Consider the following 23,874-nt stretch of genomic DNA (forward strand, 5'->3'; position numbering starts at 1 on the left):
ATGGTCTTATAGATATATTTCAAGTGATTTTTGTACATTCTAATATCAACGTGCGTATTTATTTTCTATAGAATATTTTAAGCGAAATAAAAAAAAATAACGATACTACTCCTGCTATCCCAGAAAACCTTTTTATTATAAACATAGACAGAGACACAATAAAATTCTTTGCAGTTCTAATATCGACTTTGGCTAACCAATAAATCAAAAATGTGCGAGACTATTCTAGAAATAGATGATGTTCTTGAATAAAACAAAGATTTTACGGTTTGAATGAAAGACTAAAAGATAAGCATTCCTCAGGTCTTTGACGAATTCAGGAAGGAAAGATTTGGCTAAGCTCCGAAGACTATGGTCTCTTTAAGATAAGAGAAATGTAATCATAGACCACGCATACTCTCACAAATTAAAGGGTTCAATTTTGGCCTTTGAAAATTTTGGCAAGTGCTCGAAAGTCGAAAAATTGTTATATTAATCATATCAATTTATCTTGACTCACAGATCTATAGACATAATCATTACACGGCAAAATATTTGCTATTTTATCGACAACATCAAAAGAATAATTATAATAGTTTATTAATTTAATTACTGTTGTAAGTCCATTCATATCGATATGGATGTACTTAACGTGTACTGATGTAGAAAATTGAGTTTTTTTTTGCTTATTTTATGATTTTTTTTTGCCTGCCCAGCGTGGTGACTATGGGCAATACACATGAGTTCATGCCATTTTTGGCGCGAACTTGTGGAGGCTTATGTCCATCAGTGGACTGCTATAGGCAGAAGTGATGATGTTTTTTTTAAGCCTCCTTTCGGCTTTTCCGTATATAATTTAGCTTGTTTCAAATTATAAAGAGTTATGGTATTCACGGTAGAGTTATATATGTTTATGCAGTTTCGGTTTTCAGTTAATGGTCCATGCACTTGTTAATGTTGTTTTAACTATTTTTATGGCGTACTTCATGTGATTTATTTGCTCGTAAATGCATTGCTATCACCGTATCAATGAAACGGAGCTTAAAATTAATTTATCACTTGCTGTAAATGACATTACGTGTAGCATAAAATTATTTTAATTACGAAATTCTGTATCTAATTTAATTTTGATAATGATATAATTGTTTTAATATAATTCATAGAATAGAAAACTTTTTTTTCTTTTCCATTTTAATAATAAAACAAAAACAATCCTTTGATAGAGCTAGTATTTCATTTGTTCTAATTCTTCCTTTATCAAAACATTAACGAACTAACATATTTGCTTCTCAGTGTGAACGTATGATCCTTTTCCACCTTAAACGATAAAAAAAATATTTAAAATTTAAAACTCATATCTAGAAAAGCCAAAAACATTTCAAGCAATACTTGTCCAAAATTTTTCATGAAGACATTTTCGTGCTATTTTATGTGACATCAAACAGTAATTCTTAATGTCATTATCGAAATACCAGAACTTATAAATAAAGAAAATTTATTAAGTTTTTAAGTTATATAGACAAAAGCAAACAAGTAAAACCATAGCGTTAATTCGTACTACGAACATATACACACAACATGGAAACTTTTTAACTTTATTTCTACCAGACTAGGGAATCTTTCATACTTTAAGACACTGTTAAATATTTCATTTATTATTTACATGACTAAATAAATAATAATAATAATATTGACGTAATCTTATTTTGTACCAATACTATACGTATTGTTAAGGACACACAAAGAAACTAGCGCCATCTAGCGGCAACCATTGAAACCACGCAAAGACAGAGACCGCATGAAACTCTCTACTCAATACTAGATGGCGTTAGAGGAACAACTGTGGAACTCTATAGAAGTATAGTCTCGAAAACCGGGTATATGCGCGAACTTTCCAGAATGGTCTGGGCCTCGTCTCGGCCGATATAAATAGCCGCAGCGAGGCGAGCGAGTTCAGTTCAGTTTGAGCGATCTTCGAGGCGACTTCAAGAGTGAAAACTAGTGATCAAGAGTGGTACCAGCGAAACCTACGACATTGGCTACGACTGAGGACATTGTGAGTGCTTAGTGTTTGAACTTAGTGCTTAGCGTTTGAACCTAGTGCTTTGTGTTGGACCTAGTGCTAGTGAATAAAGTCTTGAAAAGAGTCAGCAGGTCTTTTTCTCCAAATCCTTCGAACCCTAACACGTAACAACTGGTGTCGGAAGTGAGATTTGGAGATGCCTTACTCCGAGAGAAGACTCCAAGGACTTCAAGGGCGTCAGGACAAGGGCACAACGAGCTGCGGAGGCCACACCTACTGGGGACCAAGCTCCGCCCACCATGGACCAAGCCCCGCCCACTGACCCCACCTACAATGCCCCGCCCACTGACCACGCCCCCTGGCCCCGCCCACTCGGGCTCGGGCCCCGCCCACTCGGACGCAGGCCCCTCCCACTCAGGCTCAGGCCCCGCCTACTCAGACTCAGGCCCCGCCCACTCGGACGCAGGCCCCGCCCACTCAGGCTCAGGCCCCGCCTACTCAGACTCAGGCCCCGCCCACTTTGTCTCAAGCTCCGCCCACTGGATCCGCCCACCTTACCACGTCCACCAGCGACACCTTAGCTTCTACAGACTCTCAAGTGGCTCTTCAGTTAGGAAGTTTAATTAATGGAGCTGCGAAAGGCTGAAATTCGTAGTGCTTTGCAAGAATCACAAGAGCAACAAAAGGCTGAAATTCGTGGTGCTTTGCAAGAATTACAAGAGCAACAAAAAGAGCTCCAAGAAAAAACGCTTTAGGCTGTAAAAGATGTTAGTGACGCGGTGATTAAGCTTCGAAAAGATGTCGACGTAGTGGAAGAACGAGTTACCGGGTTAGGATTGGATGTTGAAAATGTGAAAACCGGCCTCACTGAATTACAGAAGAAAGTAGTGCACCTTGAAACCACGGGAGCCGCGATGTCAAGTGGAAGTACCGGAGTGGCGCAAGGACCAAGAGTGAAAGTGCCTCCATACGAAGGTACTACTCCGTGGAACGCTAATCGTCAACAATTCCAGACGGTTGCTACTGCCAACGGATGGACGGAAGAGCACTGCCTGACCGCTCTCACTGTTGCGCTCAGAGGGCAAGCTTTGTCGGTTCTGGAAGCACTGCCACGTACAGGAAACGGGTTCCAAGACTTGATAGAGGCACTTGAATCCCGATACGAGGAGCGACGGGGAAAGACAGAGTCCAACGCTCAGGAAAAGGACTACAACAATGGGCGTTGGAAATTGAAAAACTCGTCAGGAAGGCACATCCAGGAGCAGACACCAAAATGGTAGACACGAATATTGTTCAAGCATTTGTTGACGGAATCAAAGACCTGGAGGTCAGAGCTGCAGTGAGGCTTCGTCACCATACATCGTTAAAGGAAGCATTGGCGCATGCTTTGGAGGTCGAGGCTGTTCGCCATGACACACGGCAGACCCATAAGATCCGCGAGGTCTCTGAAGAAGTCAGGGAGGTTAAGGCTCCTAAGAAGAAAAGTTCTGGAGTTATGTGTTACAAGTGCGGCGAAAGGGGTCATCTTCAGCTCAACTGCCCGCAGAAGGAGACCCAGATAGCAAGGATGAAAAGGATCGAGGAACAAATAGAGGAGCTGAAGAAACAAGGGGCTTCGTCCCTTGCACGGGAGCAGGGAAACGAATAAAAGCCAGAACTAAGGGGCGAGTACTGGCTGACGCGGAGGAAGCCCCAATAACTGTTATCTCCCAGGCATGCAGCGGGAATAGTCTTGCGATTCAGGGAACTATTAACGGGACGGATTGCAAAATGACTCTAGACACAGGCGCCTCTAGAACAATAGTGAACCCGAAGCTGGTAAAAGCCGCAAGGGAACACAAGAGGAGAATTAACTGTCGGCTTCTTACGGCCTCCGGTCAGCCAATACCCGTCCTGGGAGAAATGTCAGTTACGATGTATGTAGGGGGGTCCTCATACTCCCATAACATTATCGTGGCTGAGATTATGGATGATTGCATCTTGGGTTTGGATTTCATGAAGAAACACAACTGCAGAATTAATGTCACTGACGGAGTTTTCAAGTGTGGTGAAGAAGAAATCTTCATTCTTGGTGATGCTTGCGGAAAAGTTGCATGTGTAAAGAAAGTCATTACACCTGGAAGAGCGGAAGCTCGGGTGTTGGTGAAAATACCGACAACTGGAAAGAAAAAGTCAAACAGATGCGTGTTGATCGAAGACACACCTACCAAGACATCGGTGCAAAAACTGATGACGGCGAGAACCCTTGTTAGAGGAAGCAGTAACACTGTGGTCAAGGTTTTAAACCTTGATGATCGCGAGATCTGCTTGAACAAAGGTGACGTCATTGGAAAATGTGAAGAAGTTGTCTGGGTGAAAAAGTGTAGTTCGATGACAGGCGCAGACTTGGCAAAGAGCAACAACTACGAATTAGTGACTGAGCTACTCGATGACTGCAAGAGTAATCTTACTTATTCGCAGAGCATAAAAGCCAAGAAGTTTTTACAGCGCTACGCGGATATCTTCTCCAGTCACGAAGGGGACCTTGGAAGAACGTCGGTGGTCCAGCACAGGATAGATACCGAAAGCGAGAGACCAATTCGTCAACGAGCAAGACGGATACCAATCGCAAAGGAAAAAGAAGTTGAAGGCCTTTTAGAGGACATGAGAAGGAATAAGATTATTGAACCGTCTGCAAGTCCGTGGTGCTCACCTGTTGTATTAGTGAAAAAGAAAGATGGTAGCACGAGATTTTGTGTGGACTATAGGCGTCTCAATGATGTCTCTAAGAAGGACAGTTACCCGTTACCTCGAATCGACGACACTTTGGATACCTTGAGTGGCATGAAATGGTTCTCAACCCTAGATCTAAAATCTGGATACTGGCAGGTGGAAATTCATCCAAAAGACAAGGAGAAGACAGCTTTCTCGACCGGTAAAGGTTTATGGCAATTTAAAGTCATGCCCTTCGGATTGTGCAACGCACCTGCCACATTTGAGCGACTCATGGAGTGTGTACTGGCAGGCTTAGTTGGAGAGGCTTGCTTAGTCTACTTAGATGACGTCATCATTGTCGGCCGTGACTTCGAGGACCATTTGCAAAACTTGGAGCGAGTTTTCGCTAAAATAGAGAGGGCCAAATTAAAGTTGAACCCGAAAAAGTGTCGTTTATTCAGGAATAAGGTCAGTTATCTCGGCCATGTTATCTCCAGTGATGGAATCCAGACAGACCCGGAGAAATTGGAAGCAGTCCAAAAATGGCCTACCCCTAAGGACAAAACCGAAGTGCGAGCATTCCTCGGTCTATGCTCATACTACAGGCGTTTTGTTAAGGGATTCTCAGAGATAGCCAAGCCATTACATAGGCTGACAGAAGATAAACGACAATTTAGTTGGGATGGGACTTGTGAAGATTCTTTTCAGAAACTGAAAAAACATCTGTGTGAAACACCAATCCTGGGATATCCACAAACCGAAGGTCGGTTTATCGGTCGGTTCGGCAATACGGCCATTGGAGGGGTGTTATCTCAAAAACAGGGTGAAAGAGAAGTAGTTATTGCATATTTCAGCAAATCTTTATCCAAGCCAGAGAGAAACTACCGTGTGACAAGAAGAGAACTCTTGGCTATTGTAAAGACGCTACAACATTTCAACAAATATCTTATCGGCACACAGTTTTTACTGCGAACTGATCACGCAGCCTTGAAGTGGCTACTGCAATTCAAGAACCCAGAAGGTCAAGTAGCTCGATGGATTGAGCAGCTTCAGGAGTACGACTTCAAGGCGGAACACCGCAGCGGAAAATTGCATGGGAATGCCGACGCACTCTCAAGAAGGCCGTGGTCGGAAGACTGCAAACATTGTGTTAAGCAAGAATCTAATGAAGTAACATTAAAGCTAACAAGGACAAGTCCTTTGGGTATCTTGGAGAGTGATGCTATGAGGGAAGCTCAAGAAAGGGATGACGACCTTCGGCACGTCATCACATGGAAGAAACGGGGTGACGTAAAACCAATCTGGAGTGAGGTTGCACCCACTGGCGCTGTCACTAAGGCGTACTGGGCTCAATGGGACAGTCTGATACTTCAAAACGGAATACTCTACCGGAAATGGGAGAAGACTAACGGCAGAGAGTTCCACCTTCAGATAATTGTCCCAAGAACGAGAGTACCAGATGTTCTCCGTGAAATACATGATGGCGTATCAGGAGGTCATCTAGGTGTCAAGAGGACGTTAACAAAAGTGCGAGAACGATTCTACTGGTTGCATTGTCGAGATGATGTACAGGATTGGTGCCGCAAATGTACTACTTGCGCTGCTGTAAAAGGACCACAGACCAGGAGCCGTGGGAACCTGCGGTTGTATAACGTCGGTGCACCGTGGGAACGAATTGCAGTTGACGTAGCGGGGCCATTTCCTGTAACGGAATCGGGAAACAAGTATTTTATGGTCGTCATGGACTACTTCACCAAATGGCCCGAAGTGTTCGCCATACCAAACCAAGAAGCTACAACAGTCGCTTCTAAGTTAGTCGAAGAAGTGATAGATATGTCGCTTTGGCGTGCCTCTAGAAATCCATTCCGATCAGGGCAGGAACTTCGAATCGCAAGTATTTCAAGAAGTGTGCAGAATCTTGGGCATGCATAAGACGAGGACCACCGCGTACCATCCACAGTCTGATGGAATGGTAGAGAGATTTAACCAGACCCTTGAGAGGCATTTGGCGAAATTGGTAGACGACAAACAAAAAGATTGGGACCAGTATATACCACTCTTCCTTCTGTCGTACCGAACCGCCGAGCATGAGAGCATAAAAGCTACCCCGGCGTATGTCAATTACGGTAGAGAATTACGAATACCAGTAGACCTATTGACTGGAGGGGCACCGGAGGGACCAAATACCGTACAAGACTATGTCAGCGATTTAAGGGAAAAAATGCGCTATATACACGCCTTGGTTCGGGAAAATGGGTTACATTCAAGCGAGAACATGAAAACCAGATACGACCGGAAATCGAACACGAGCGGCTTCAAGGAAGGGTCACTGGTGTGGCTGCATAACCCAACCCGCCGGAAAGGGAAATCGCCAAAGTTGCAGACCAAGTGGGACGGTCCATACAAGGTGGTTATCCGACTGAATGATGTGACTTACAGGATTCAAAAGCAACCAAGAGGGACATTCAAAGTGGTACACATAGACCGTCTGGCGCGTTACCATGGCAGTAACGACGATGCTCGGGACGAGCATCTCTAAGAGGGGAATAGTGTTAAGGACACACAAAGAAACTAGCGCCATCTAGCGGCAACCATTGAAACCACGCAAAGACAGAGACCGCATGAAACTCTCTACTCAATACTAGATGGCGTTAGAGGAACAACTGTGGAACTCTATAGAAGTATAGTCTCGAAAACCGGGTATATGCGCGAACTTTCCAGAATGGTCTGGGCCTCGTCTCGGCCGATATAAATAGCCGCAGCGAGGCGAGCGAGTTCAGTTCAGTTTGAGCGATCTTCGAGGCGACTTCAAGAGTGAAAACTAGTGATCAAGAGTGGTACCAGCGAAACCTACGACATTGGCTACGACTGAGGACATTGTGAGTGCTTAGTGTTTGAACTTAGTGCTTAGCGTTTGAACCTAGTGCTTTGTGTTGGACCTAGTGCTAGTGAATAAAGTCTTGAAAAGAGTCAGCAGGTCTTTTTCTCCAAATCCTTCGAACCCTAACACGTAACAGTATAATTGATTTTAGTCTGTTACTAGCGTTGTTATAGGGGCACCATATGTGTTATGTATGGACACTATACACATAGCCTATGAATTATTACACAGCCTCGTCTATCTTCTAGTGAAAATCGGTTCAGCTTTTCCGGAGATTACTCCGAATAAAAAATAAAGACAGACAAAATTATTTAAATAATAAATAATTTATTTTGTTTGTGTTTTAGTATTGTGTAAATAACTGTGTGGTCTTGATTACACATCACAGTTAATATCACAGTTATTTTGAAATCACATGGAGACAATTCAATTTTATTTATATGTACATACATAGACGTATTATCTATATGTAGATTTTTTACAAAAATATGTAAAATGTATATATCAGCGACCCAAAACACAGGCATTAAGTTGTCTATCTTCTCCTATGTACGGTTTTTAGCCCGACAAGCACAAACATCCCAAACGAAGACGAACATTTGTAAAAATATAAATACATATCTGCCCACGCCCATACACAATATACATATACAACTACAGGCATCACTAGAATGATTGTCATTAAATTTAGAATAAACAGCGAGTTTAATTTTTGTTACAAAAAATACATTACTAAAATTATTCTAAGCCCACGTAGACTACCCAAAGACATTTACGTTTAGTGATATATAATGAAAACATTTATTTTGTCATAAGGTAATGTACACATTACGTACTTAACGAACATTTAAAATAACTAATAATAAGTCGCTTTCGCTTTAGCTTGTAATATCCCACTGCTGGACATAGCTCGCTTTCCCTATATATTAAAAAGATCAGAGTTTAATCCACCACTCTACTCCAGTGCGAGTTGGTGGATATATTCCCTACTATGAGTAACGATCGCTATTAAGTGTATATGGTAATAACCGGGACCGACGCTTTAACGTGCTCTCCGAGGCACGGTGGGGAGACCCCACAAAGACTGCACAACCGTTGCACCAACGCGTCGTCGACAATAAGTCAACAAACAATTGCTCATTCAAATTTCTTCATTTTAATAATAGATACATTACAAATCTAAGTAATGTATGACTCTACTCTCTAGTTGTTGGTAGAAAAGCGTTCCCATTATGGTATCGGCCTTATTTTATTAATACTACAAGTAATTGGCTAAGGGGAAAAAGATAGAGGAAAAAAAACCTCGGTACTTTTTTATAATTTATTGTCATTATAAAATTTACACAATATTATAAACTAAATTTACATAATTTATAAAATGAATAGGAAATATAAGATATAATCGTATGTGTCGAAATCACGTATAGCGCGATGTTTTACAGACCAAGCACTGTAGTCTGTGAGCCCAAGTTAATGAATGGCGTAGACTTTTGAAAATTTGTTTTCTAAACATTTCTTTTTATGTATAGATTTTTTGCGAACTTTAGAAAAGTCTTCGCTTAGCAAAGCTTCTAGTGTATCTATAATTTTTATTTATTAATAATACAACTAGTTCGGCCAACAAGCGTACGACTCACCTGATGGTAAATGGTTACCGTAGCTTATAGGTGCTTGCAACACCAGAAGCATCGCAAGCGCTTTTCCGACCCCATCCCCAAACCCCCCAGGAGCTCTGATCACAGCGCTTACCACAGAAACACAACAATGCTTAAAAGCAGTATTGTGTAGCTGTAATTTTCTGTAAGATCGAAGCACTACCCCAGTCAGGTTGCTCCAGATTTTAAACTGGATATTTCATGCTATGCCGTACTCAGTTAAATAGCAATACATTTGAAAACAAAAATTTTTATTCGAAGCTTTTAACGGTAAGCTGATTATATAGATTTTCTGTATATCGTAAGCCTGCTATATTGCCAGATAACGAACACATCGAAATCAGTTTTGCGTCAATCTATTCGGATATGTTTTGTAGATACAAAAAAAAACATTTAACGACGATCATAGAAATGGCAAATATATAAAAAAATATCTTTAAAAACTCATAGATTTTACTAAATTCGTGTTTTTTAAAAGGTGTTATTTTCAGTTCGAGGTTTAAAAAAGGGAGATTGATTTTTAATTTTTTTTTAATGTGTATTTTAAATAATTGTAAAATATCGAAATAAATGTTTGTATATTGATAAATTTTTAAGAAGTTAATGTAATTTTTTATAATGACTTTTAATAAAATATAACGTTTTACATTTTTGTAAAGTCTGTATGTGTTGCTATTTTAAGTCAATTGCTTCTAAAAGCCACTATTGAAAACAATAGCAAAAATTGCAATAGAAATATTTTATATTGTTGCTGCAAATTGATAGAGCAAAAAGAAAAAATATATATATAGTCATAACTTTCATAAAAATAAAATCCAAATATCATTAGGTATGATTTTAAATACCCACTAATTAAACAACGAATTATTAATTAACTTTAATCAAATTAAATATAGAAAATCTTTTTTCAAAGAATTATCCTTAAGTATCTGTATAAGTGTGCCGTCAAAGTCGTGCACACAGACACACCCAACCACATGCTTCCAAAGATTGTTATTGATAATACCTATAAAAAATAATAATGTATTCTAGGAAATCGAACAAACGTGTAGGTATGTCAAACGTATGCATGTCAAAGTAAATATATTTGATCATTATGATGTGTATAAACGTTTAATAATAAAAATATTTTTAATCACAATGCTTGGGAGCGGAGCCAATGCCAAGACGTGAAAAAGCGCCTACCTATCCTATCTATATAAGGACCTAACCTATCTTTTTTCGAACAGCTTCGTCGTCTTTTTGGCCCTTTATAACTTGGTTTAGATCATACCAGATAAAAAAATGGGATAATAGTTTTGACGACGCGTTAGCGCAACGAACAATTCGATTCCCGCACATGGCATGTATTTGTATTAGCCATACAGATGTTTGCTGTGGACGTTTGTGTTTTTGTATTGTGTCTGTTTCCAGCCCACGATACAAGAGTAAAAAGGTCGTTGTGTGTGAGAAGTTTATTTATTAATGTTCTAGTTAAATATGCCAAGTTTCAATTACATATCTCTTATACTTTAGACTTGATTGATATCTAAAAACCCCGATTCCAACACTGACTCATATTTACTTCGTTAAACACACATGTTTAACAAAGTTCTTAGGGTATTTCCTGAAGTCCTAGAAATATGAAATTTGTATAAATCGTTACTACTAGAAATATTTTACAACAGTAAGGTAATTACGACCAAGTCATATTTTATAACTAATGTGTAGATTTTGTGAGTGTTTGGGCATGCAGAGTGAGCAGTTGAGAGCAGAGAGTTGAGCAGAAGCTTGATTTGAATGTGAAGCTTGATTTGAACGTGAATTCTGATAAGTTTTTACTAGTGTCAGCCATATAGTCTCGTCTTGGTCAAAATTTCAGTGGAAAGTATACATCTTCGAAGTCCTTGATCACAATCAGTAACATTTGAACTATTTCAAGACAGTTAACCAATACTTGTCACAAGTGGTGTATGAAGGCGCCAATGGGAAAGACCAGTGGTTGTTGATTAGATACTCGCTCAGGATGTTTATATCTGTACAATCCTTTCCTGCTCAAAATATGGAGCAGCCCGACTGGGGTAGTACCTCGACCTTACAGAAGACCACAGCTAAATAATACTATTTTCAAGCAGTATTGTATTCCTGTTGGTGAGTATTATTGGGGATTGGGTCGGCAACGCGCTTTCGATGCTTCTGATATTGTAGGCGTCTATAAGCTATGATAATCTCTTACCATCAGGTGAGCCGTACGCTTGTTTGCCGACCTAGTGATATAAAAAAAAAAATCATTTGTTTCCGGTCTGACAGTTTGCTCTTGTGAATCTCCTCCGTGTCTCGGGTAGAACATAAAGCCACCGGTACCGGTTGTTATCACAAATTCCTGCTATGAACTGGCGGGTACTTATCAACCACCAATCAAATCATATGATTTTATTAATGCCAAGTGTCATTAATTGTTTTCTGTAAATTGACAATTACAACGTCGTTAAAGTAACGCTACTGATAATTGCAATCGATAGTTGATGCTGTGATTTAAACCACAGCGATTAATCTATTTCATGTCTCTCTCATTTTATGTTACATGAATGAAAACATTCTTGCTATCTTAACACTGAATGAGAGTAAAACATTCATGAACCCTGAATTGTATACGATCCATTTTATCTATATTATAAAGTCGAAGTCAAAATCAAAAACAACTTTATTCAAATAGGTCCCATGAACACTTTCGTATAGTCATTTGCAAACTAAAACTTTAAAAATGATTATTATTTTATACCGTAGATTCTGCAGAGAGTAATCGGCAAGAAACTTCGCAGTTACTCTTTTGAAAATAACGTATAAACTGTTACATAGTGTATACGTTTGAATACTTACGACAGTACACTTTTCTTTTACTAATACATATACGTATAACTTTTTGTGTGACTTATTAACAATATGTACTTCATAATATTCAGTTACTATTTTTGTAACTTCTTTGTATTTACATTTTTAAATCACCAGCTGTAATAATCTGTTTGCTATAATTATAACTGCATATAAAATATTATTTTATATATTAGTAATGGAGTCATAGAGTCATGACGATTTATTGACAGTTTTTGGATTCTCTGAATATGCTCAACCTGGTAAATGTTCAACCAGGAAGAAAAAATGGACGTTAAATTCTTTTTTTACAAGATGAACCAGTCATTTTATTTATTAAATTTCATAAAATACTTCAGTGACTACCGATTAGATTATTTTTAGCAATAACCTATTTAGACGTTGAATTTAAACCCACTACTGATCCATTTTCTTCACTAACAATTTAATTACGCATTCAGCCTGTAACATCCCACTGTTGGGCATAGGCCTCTTTCTCCATGTAGGAGAAGTGAAAGAGATAGTTTGGAAATATTTTTCGTGCAGTATTAGTAACTGTAAAAAATAAGTCCCATTTATAAAAAAAATCCACACATTCACAAAAAAAAATTGCCAAAAAACTTGTTTTTTAGAAAGTCACGTCGTATCCAAGACACGTTTCGTCGAATTTGTAGCTCCACAACTTATTTCGATCGTATAGAGTCAAAGGAAGCAAAAAATCTTTTTGTTTTGAAGTTGATGGTAACTTATTCGTTTGCGGTTACACGTTTCAACTTTTTATACGAAAATTTATTCTGTCTTCTAGAGAAAACGAAATTAATTTGAGTACTTTATGGTACGACCTCAAATCATATCAAATTTCATTCGAATCATTTTGTCGTTTCAGCGTGAGGCTTGGCAAAAAATATATAAACAGCTCTGGATTCTTTATTGATTATGTCGTGTTACACTTTTATGATAAACTAGCTGCCCAGACAGACTTCATTATGTCAAAAGTTTATAGTAAAAAATATTTTTGTTTCTATTTTTTTGTTTTTTTATTAAAACCTTCCGTGAGATTTAAAAAACATGCATGGTCAAGCCATTCTCAAGTTAGCTCGCTCTTCTCAAGCGCTTAGCAACATTCACTTTTATTTATAAATATTAGATATATATATATATATATATATATATATATATATATATATATATATATATATATTCATTTTTATTTATATATATAGATATTTCGTCAAAATAAGTTTTTAAGCTTAAACAGTTACAACGTCACTGAATGTTGGGAATTTTAAAATAATAATCACCCTTTAAATTAAACATTTGGAAAAAACGTTGGTTCATAACATACTCGTAACATATTTCGTAGAAATGACGTATATTATTTTTTTCCTTCTTCATTGATAATTAAAAAATTACATACATTTTAATCTTTCAACGAATTATATATCATTATCATAATCTTTTCTGTTCTTTTCCAATAATTTATTTTGCAAGTTGATTAACTAAGATAATAAGTCTAATTAAAGACTAAATTTAATATAGTCATGTTTTTTCTACGCAAACAAATTTATCCATCTTTATTTATTTAAATTTAATATAGGCATAAATAAGTATATATTATATACACAGATATAAATACTAACTAATATTTTATATGCTAAATAAAATAGTATCTGTTACCTCATGACTTTTGCTGGGTAGACTGATTTTGATTATTCTTTCTGTTTTCAAAACTGGTGCCTGTAGTGTGGTGCCAATTAAATTCAAGATCTGACCAGTACTTCCCTCCTTTTTTTTTCATATCACTAGGTCGGCAAACAAGCGTACGGCTCACCTGATGGTAAGCGATTACCGTAGCTTATAGTCGCCTGCAACACCAGAAGCATCGCAAGCGCGTTGACGACCCAATCCCCAATCCCCCCCCAGGAGCTCTGGTCACCTTACTCACCAACAGGAACACAATACTATTTGAAAACAGTATTATTTAGCTGTGATCTTCTGTAACGTCGAGGTACTTCCCCAGTCGGGCTGCATACATGCCTCCTGGGTACATGTGTACTATGCATGGTACATAAAAAGAAAAAATTTCTATAGTCTATGTTAAAGGTAGCATCACCGAAACACTTTGTCAGTGCCATCTAGTGACTGCGCTATGCGCTATGTAAAAAAATTAAAACGTCAAATGTAATCTGTCTAATCTGTGTAATCTGTTTTTTTTTAATGGCCTCGGAGATTAAAAGTTTTACAATGCATCCGCGCAGATATAGGTAGGTATATCGTTAATAATCTTTATATTTTTTTATAAATTATTGATTTTTGTTTTTTATGAATGGCGAAGTATAATTGTAAGTGTTGTAGATAATACTTTTACGATAAAAGCAATAGTTGACGTATCATATTGATTGTATTCTTGATGTCCACAGCAAAGTACAACCGCACTCAATTCAGATTTTCTTAGTCTGAGCACAAATGTATTCTATAGAAAGTACATTAGGCAAATGTAACTAATTTTCATATTTGTTCTAATAATATGAGATGAAAATGACAGAGGCATTGAATGACTCTTGAGTTTGATTATTCTGGAAACGATTCGGATGATGATCCAGAGTTCTATCCACCAGTTTTATACTGATGTCACATCGGAACAGAAATTGCAAAAAATATGGAAAATACAGCCATTGTTTGATCACATATTACGTGGATGTTTCGAACAAGACCGCCCACTAGAATTTAATAAAGATGAAATGATTATTCCTTTTACAGGTAAATGTTCAATGCGCCACTACTGGCCCAATAAACACAACCCTGTCGGCTTGAAAGTCTTAGCGTCACCTCAAGGTATGGTTTATGACATGGTGGTATATGAAGGTGACACCACACCTCCGGTTTAACTAGCCAAGGATTCAGTTTAGGAAAAGCTGCTGTAATCCTTCTAACAATAACGTCGATCCCTGGATATTTATTTTTTTTATAGATATTTCACTACCACAAAACTTTGCCAAGAGTTAATAAAACGTGGTTTTGCATGGCACAGGCGCTATTATGAAAAATAGAATTCCAAGAACCTGTGTACTGACACTAGTATACTTCAAAATAGTATCGCTATAGAAAAAGTGATTGTGACAAAAGAAACAGCGGTGTTTTGTAAGAAATGCGAAATCCGTTTATGTAATACACCTAACCGTAATTGTTTTTCAAGTTCACGAAGACCGCTAAGTTTAAGAGTTAAGCATTACTGATTAATCTCTATTGTTCTTATTTTATTTTATTTTATTAGTTGATCAAAGTGTAATAAAAATGTAAATATAGCTTGTTTTTTAAGATTGTGTTGATCACTTATATTTTTTTTTAAGAAAATAAATTATTTGTATTACGTACAAAAACTTAATAAATATTGTCTCTCTAAATATATGTGTAATATATGTGCTGTGTGGGCTACGGCACCAAAGAATTTAGCCACCCCCTCTCTTCCCGTGGGTGTCGTAAGAGGCAACTAAGGGATTACAAGGTTCCACTACCACCTTGGAACTTAAGAAGCCGACCGATGGCGGGATAACCATCTAACCGCTGGCTTAGAAACACACAGGCCGAAGACGGGCAGCAGCGTCTGCGGTGCGACAAAGCCAGTTCTGCGGTCACCAACCCGCCTGCCCAGCGTGGTGACTATGGGCAACACACATGAGTTCATGCATTTTTGGCGCGAACTTGTGGAGGCCTTTGTCCAGCAGTGGACTACAATAGGCTGGAATGATGAAATATATATATATATTTTATCATTATTTCTTTGAACTACCTGCTTTCTCTTTGTTTCAATACAGAAGTTGGTTTATGTCCTTTATAAAGAACATGTTAGTAGTACCCCCTTGTACTTTGAGTAGGATATAGCGAAAAACCAGATTTTCCGTAACAAGAATTTTCCCACTATTTTCTCCTGATAAAGGCGGATTTATATTTGACTGACGTGTCGTGTCGTGTCGCATCAGGAAAGAATCGGTATCATACATTTTGTATGAAAATGTTGTAATTACTAATAAGTTTGCTGCAAGAGTTTCAAAACCATCTTAGAAAAAAAAGTTGTCTGGTCAAGTTATTCTAAATAGCGCGTTTTAAGTTATACTAAATAGCGCATGTATTTGATTATTTTTTTTCGAATTTTTTGTTTCTGAGAAAACACAATTACTTATATTAAATTTGTTAGGCTTAATTTATGAATTGGTATATTTTACGGTACGTACTTACGTATAATAATAAATAAATAACGGCCAACAAATAAACAACGGCACCCACTGGGGTTCATTCCTGCGTCGGGTGTCCGGGAACACACACAATACACAAGCACAAACGCCCAAACCACTGCAAGCATCGGTATGGTTAATACAAATGTATGCCATGTGCGGGATCGAACCCGCAACCGCCCGCGTAACAGCAGCAATCCAGCTCTTTGACCTTTACTCTAAGTAATTAACACTTAATAATTGAATTAAATGTGGATTTATGCGTCTTTCACAGTAAAAATGCATGTATAGTTTCGATGTCAACCGTTCATATGGTAGCCTGGTTGTTATATTTTAACAACTATATAAATATTATAAAAAATTAAATTTTTGTGTAACAATAAAGTACGATACATATATGTAGAGTTTTCTCGTATCGCATCCTCCTCATCGTTTATTCCGAAGGCGAACGTACCACCTGCGACTGTAGCGAAAGCAAATCGAATCCATTGCCACAAAACACGACAATATCAAAACGAATGACACATATGAAATAGAAATATGAACTATATTTATTACTCTTATTTTAAAATATATCCAATTGTACATTTGAGATAGATGTTGAACATAGAGTTGAAAAATACTTGTCTTGTTGACTGTCTTAACCTTTATCCCATAAATAAATAAGCTGACAACGGTAGTGGGTTACAAAAAAAACAACTGAAAATTGACTGTTGTGAAGTTTAGTGCTAACATCACGTACGGATATACTCAAAAATTTTATAGTGCTCTCCGCGTTCAATACAATAACGCGTTCAGGTTGCTGTTGGGCCTGCCTCGATACTGCAGCGCCCCAGGGATGTTCGCTGAAGCGCGTGTTGATTGTTTTTACGCCCTCATGAGTAAAAGATGTGGGGTCTCTGGTGCGTGGGGTACAGAGTAGTGCCAACAGAATTCTGGGCATGACATCCAGTAGACTGCATTGTAAATACATGAATCATTGCTGTGCCGTTGCAAATGGAACGCTGCAGCGGTGATTCGTATGTATTATATCATTTAATTGTAACATTTATTTATAACATTTATTTATTTAAAAAAATTGTAATAATTCAACTAACATTTCAGTTACAGACTTAACAGAGTCACTGGTTACTTAAATAAAGAATATTATTATTACTATTATTATTATTATTGTTAGTCGGGTCAAATTAGACTTGAAAATAGTGATCGAATACCAAAAACTCCGCCAGAGCTAAATTTTGGTAAAGACCGTTGGTATACCATAGAAATAAAATTCGAAAAATCCACATCGATCCTATGGATACTAAAAAAGTTATTCAAGGTCAAAGGTCAAAATGATATTTTCCCGAAAACGGTAAGTTTTATAAAAAAATATAACCAAGACAAAAGCTGTTGATCCCAAAATTATCTATAAAATGGTACGATTACTTTTTACCTTTGCACCCAAGTTTCATGACAAACATTTGTATTGGCGATACAGATGTTTGCCGTGGTCTGGGTGTTTGTGCAGTCCTTGTGAGTCTCCCCACCGTGCCTCGGAGAGCACGTTAAACCGTCGATCGCGGTTGTTATCACGTACACCTAATAGCGATCGTTACTCATAGTAGGGAATATATCCGCCAACCCGCATTGGAGCAGCGTGGTGGATTAAGCTCTGATCCTTCTCCTACATGGGGAAAGAAGCCTATGGCCAGTAGTGGGATATTACAGGCTGAAGCGTGACCCAAGTTTCGAGTTTTTGTAATTTGAAATGTCTATTTTATTAAACGGATTATGTATATTTAATGGACTATATTCCAACACAAAATAAAAACTACTCCAAGCGAATTCTTCAAAATTGTATCAAAACCACAAGTAGGTACACACTTTCACTTTTTTATCGCTGTAGTGCTTGGCTAATTTGAACTTTAAATGCTTAGGCATAACGTCGCTAATTGTTATTAAGATCATAAAAATCGTCCTTGACCGTCATATCGAGTCACACGTGTGCTTGAACACCTGCATTAATTATTTATTGCTTTCTATAGAACATATTGTTACTGAGTCATTCAATTCCTTTTAAGCGATTTATTTAGCTTATATTGCTTCCTTTTATTTGCGTTGCTAAGTGTTAATATTTATTTGCATGTACCAGTGAAATTAGTTCCTTCACAAAGTGGCTGACAAATTAATTAAGAGACGTAGCTCAGTGAAGACTAAGCTTACCAGCTTTAGTAATTATTTAGAAGTAGTAAAAAGTTTGTATGACGAATTACAAACCGAGATCGAGACTTTGGCGGATAAACCGGAGGAGGCCTACGCCATGAGGACACAGTTCAAAGAGCAGTATTATGCGTTGTTTGCGGTGGCTCGGAGCTTGCTGAATAAGGGTAGCAAGCGTCGTGACTCTGCAGGTTTTGTAACCGGTTCCGAAGCATCAATGACAGGTGGGACTAAAAACGATTTTATTAGATTACCTAAAATTAATTTGCCTCACTTTGACGGCATTTATCAGTGCTGGCTAGAGTATAGAGACACATTTAATTCTCTTATTCATGAAAATACTTGTATTGACGATATTAATTAGTTCCACTATTTGCGAGCCTCTCTAAAGGGTACAGCTGCAGAAATAATAAAAAATATTGATTTTAAAGGCGATAATTACATCATCGCTTGGAAATTAATTTTTATTTTTAACCATGTCCAAGCTTTATTTAATGTAGAACCGTTATCAACGGAATCTAGTGTTTCTTTACGACGTCTAGTTGACGTCACTAATAAAAATATAAGAGCCCTTAAAACCTTAAATGAACCCACGGAGCATTGGGATACTCTCATCATTTATATGATGTCTATAAAACTGGATTTACATACCAGTAGAAAGTGGGAGGAGTACCGCAATACTTTGGCCGATAATTCACCTACTTTATCACAATTTTGTACATTTATAAATAACACAGCCGATTTACTCGAAACATTACAGGATAATATTTAACACAATAAAACACTTTATACAAATAAATTAGAGAAAAATAATAACACAAAGAGCTTCATCGTTACATCAGAAAATTCAAAAGGCAAGAATACTTCTGCTAATAACTCTAAATTTAAATGTCCCATGTGTTCCGGTAAACATTTTTTATATAGCAGTGAATCTTATAGAAAACTACCTATAGAATCACGTATTCAAAAGGCTAAAGATTTTAAAGTTTGCATGAACTGTTTACGTATCGGTCATGTTGAAAAACGATGCAAGTTTTCACATTGCAGATATTGTTCAATCAAACACAATACCTTATTGCACATAAAACGGACAGACATACCAGCTGTTTTGGACCCATTACCTAGTACATCTGAAAGTGTTTCGCTTTCAGCAAACACCTTAAATTTACAGCCTACTACTCGTACAAATGTTTTGCTTTCCACAGCGCTGGTGAGGGTGGTCAACAGTGCAGGCGAGAAGTGCAATGCCCGTATCCTGTTGGAAAATGGTAGCACAGCCAATTTCATTAGCGAGAGCCTTTGTAATAAGCTGCGTTTACCCCGAAGCGATGCATACTTAAAGGTTACAGGTATTAATAATCAAACCAGCACTAGTGTACAATCTTGCAATTTAAAAATCGAGTCACTTTATGACGATTACACCGTCGATATTGACTGTTTTATCTTACCCGAGATCACGTGACTATTACCGTCATCTCGTATTAATATTAAAGACGTGGTAATCCCAGAGGGTTTAAAATTGGCTGATCATTCTTTTCACATTCCATCAGTTGTGGATATATTGGTGAGTGCAAACGTCTTTTGGAGTGCTATCAAGCCTAATCATATAAATTTAGGCAAAAATCAACCGAAGTTATGTGGAAGTAAGTTGGGCTGGGTAATATCTGGCTCCGTAGCTTACAATTCACGCTCATCTCGTTTGAATTCTTGCAATCTGCTCAATATTGAATGTAATAATGCTTTGTCTAAATTTTGGGAGCTAGACTCCATTAATGAAAAGCATTCTCTTTCATTAGATGCACGAGCATGCGAAGATTGTTTTTATAAAAATACTACACGATAAGACGATGGTCACTTCGTAGTTACAATACCTCTGAAGGCGGATCCTTCTACATTGGGTAGTTCTTTTGTGACTGCAAAACGTCGTTTTTTGTCGTTAGAAAAACGTTTTGAACGTGATACTAAGTTCAAAAATATGTATTTAGATTTTATATCTGAATACGAGCGGTTAGGTCACATGACCGAAGATAGTGATATGTTACGGTATAAAAATAAAATTAGTTATTTTTTACCCCATCACGATATCATTCGTGATTCTAGTACCACGATTAAGTTGCGTGTCGTGTTTGATGCCTTTGCTAAAACTACGTTGGGCCTATCGTTTAATGACATACAGATGGTAGACGACCTAATTTCTATTTTATTAAGGTTTCGTCAACATAAATACGTGGTTTTAGCAGAAATTGAAAAAATGTATAGAGCTATCTATTAGAAGTTGCAACGCATAGTTTTTCATAAAGATCCCACGGAACCATCAAAAACATATACATTAAATACTGTGACATATGGCACAGCATCAGATTCATATTTAGCGACTAAATGTCTTGTTACGTTATCCGATTTAGCGAGTCAAGATAACGTTAAAGAATCCATAAGACATGATTTTTATGTCGATGACCATTTAAGTGGTTCTAGCAGTATTTCGGGTGCTGTAGAGCTATGTAAAACAGTTAAGACTATTTTGAAGTCAGCTAAATTTAATCTGCGAAAGTGGCAATCGAATAATTCACAAATTTTGAAGGAATTAGGTTGTTTAGAATTTAATAGTAATATGTTAGATTTGTCACGTACTGCTTCCGACAACAACTGTAAAACCTTAGGTTTGAATTGGCTATGTACATCGGATAGTCTATCATTTTTTATTAATGTTGAGTCCCAGTCAAAGGTGACAAAACGACACATTTTGTCAACTATTAGTCAGATCTTTGATTCACTAGGTTTAGTAAGTCCATGCATAATTGAAGCAAAAATTATAATGCAAACCTAATGGATAAATAAATGTGAATGGAATGATGAACTGTTGCCAGAAATTACCAATTTGTGGCTTTCATTTGCAAACACTTTGTCATTTTTAAACAACATTAATATCCCGAGATGGATATTATGTAATGACTCAGTCAGTCATGAGATACATATATTTACAGATGCCTCAGAAAAAGCTTATGGTGCTTGCGTTTACATCAGATCAATAAGTAATTTAGGGGCTGTCACTGTACGCTTATTAACTTCAAAAAGTCGTATAGCACCAATTAAGCCTACTACCATTCCCCGGCTTGAACTTTGTGGAGCTCTGTTGGGTTCAAGATTGTACGCAAAGGTTAAAGGTTCACTTACCTCACCAATACACAAATTTCAATTTTGGTGTGACTCTACTATAGTGCTGGGTTGGTTAGCGATACCGACACAAAACCTCAAAGCCTTTGTACGAAATCGAGTAAACGAGATACAAGAAAGAACGTCGAATGCGACATGGGGTTATGTGCCGACTAAGGATAATCCGGCGGATCTTGTTTTTCGAGGGTTGTAGGCCAACATTATCAGCGAGTCTAAATTATGGTGGTCAGATCCGTTTCCATTTTTGCAATCTGATTGCAACTGGCCAAAACAACCAAACGAACATATAAAATCTCAATTACCAGAAGTTGGTTTTAATCCCAATAAATGTAAAAATTACTATTCTTACACTAGTACCTTATCACCTAATAACAATAACATAATAATCCAATTAATTAATCATTATTCAAATTTTAATCGTTTACAACGCGTCGTAGCTTATATTTTAAGATTTATTTACAACCTAAAATTAATTAAAAATAAGGATTTAACATTATCAGCTTTTATTACGTGTCAGGAATTAAAAAATGCTTTAAACTGCATAATTCGTGCAGCTCAGCGTGAAATGTTCCCAGAAGAGTACGCTTTACTTAAATCGGGCACTATCTCATAAAAATAGGTTAATAGCATTTACTCCCTTCATTGACGGTTAAGATATTATTCGCGTGGGGGGCAGGCTCGTCAATACCCACTACGAGTTCGATGTTAAACACCCGATCTAGCTTTGTGGTAAGCATCATTTAACAATAATTTTATTTGAAAATGTACATACCAAACTTTTACACGCAGGCCCACAGTTGCTTTTGGCCAACATTCGTCAAACTTACTGGCCAGAGAGTGGTGGAGACTGGTGGGAGAAATTTGGCTAGATCAACTGTAAGTGTATTAAATGTCGTCGCTTCCGTGCCCAAAGTATCCAGCCTATTATGGGATAGTTACCTGCGACTCGAAGTGAACTAGTGTTTCCATTTTTTAACACTAGTGTCGACTATGCTGGGCCGGTACTGATATCTGATCGAAAGGGTCGAGGGTCTAAGCTCATAAAGCTACTTGTGTATTTTTGTGTGTATGGCCACTAAATCCGTACATCTGGAACTCACTACAGACCTCACTAAGGATGCGTATAAGGCCGCCTTGAATCGTTTCATGGCATGACGTGGTAAACCGCGTAAAATTCTTTCCGATAACGGAACTAGTTTCGTTGGTGCATGTAATGAATTTAAAAAATGTTTACTGGACAAAAATGTTGCAGCTGAACTGGCTCAGGAGGGTATTGAATTTTCATTTGTACCAGCCTATTCCCCTCATTTCAATGGATTAGCCGAGGCAGCCGTCTGTTCTACAAAATACCATCTAAAAAGGTTGCTCACACTCACTTAACTTATGAGGTACTAGCTACGTGCCTAACTCAGATAGAGGTAATATTGAATTCTCGTCCTTTGACTCCACTTTCTACTAATCCCCTTGATCTCTGTGCCCTTATTCCTGCTCACTTCCTGATTGGACGCTTACTAATGTCTGTTCCAACTCCACAGGTTTCAGATGACATCTGCCGCCTGGAGCGATATCAACGAGTGGAATACCTCAAACAGCACTTTTGGAGGAGATTTAATTTAGAATATCTTTCCATTCTTCAGCAGAAGACCAAGTGGGCTACATCATCCGACAGTCTTGCAATCGGAACGCTTGTTCTTATAAAGGATAAAGCGCTCCCACCTTTATGCTGGTCATTGGGGCGCGTCGTGCAAATCTACCCAGGCAGCGATGGAATCAACAGGATCGCCGAGTTGAGGACCAAGCGTGGCACCATCCGGCGTGCTTACAACAATATTTGTCCTTTACCTATTTCTTGAAGATTCCACTTCAACCCGGGAAGCTTGTTTACGCTACAACGTTTCGATCGACGGTCTGCGGTCTGCGGAGTGCGGGGTGGGGAACGAGCCCAGCGACGCAGGCGGCGGCCACGGCGAGACACTCCCAATCTGACACCGTGGTGAGGAACAACACGAGATATTTAATCTTCTCCCAATCTATTATTACGGCGAGGAGCAACAAATATAATAGAAATACCGAATTCATATTTTATTTTGCACGTTCTTCATAAAAAAATCCCCGGCAATATGATTATAATTTGTCACGGGCTATACGAAGATTTAGGTCGCGTCCGTACGTCTGCCTCGTTTC

The 23,874-nt window shown here is 37.9% G+C and overlaps 1 long non-coding RNA gene across 1 annotated transcript; it reads left to right on the forward strand.

Annotated features, from left to right (window-relative positions):
* Positions 1 to 848: 848 nt before the first annotated feature.
* LOC123664479 lies at positions 849 to 23,663 on the forward strand. The gene is made up of 3 exons (XR_006744823.1): positions 849 to 859; positions 13,332 to 13,339; positions 23,567 to 23,663. It is a non-coding gene; the product is annotated as an uncharacterized LOC123664479 (long non-coding RNA).
* Positions 23,664 to 23,874: the final 211 nt, after the last annotated feature.

This window comes from Melitaea cinxia, chromosome 22 (assembly GCF_905220565.1).
Source record: "Melitaea cinxia chromosome 22, ilMelCinx1.1, whole genome shotgun sequence".
Taxonomy (NCBI): Eukaryota; Metazoa; Arthropoda; class Insecta; order Lepidoptera; family Nymphalidae; genus Melitaea; species Melitaea cinxia.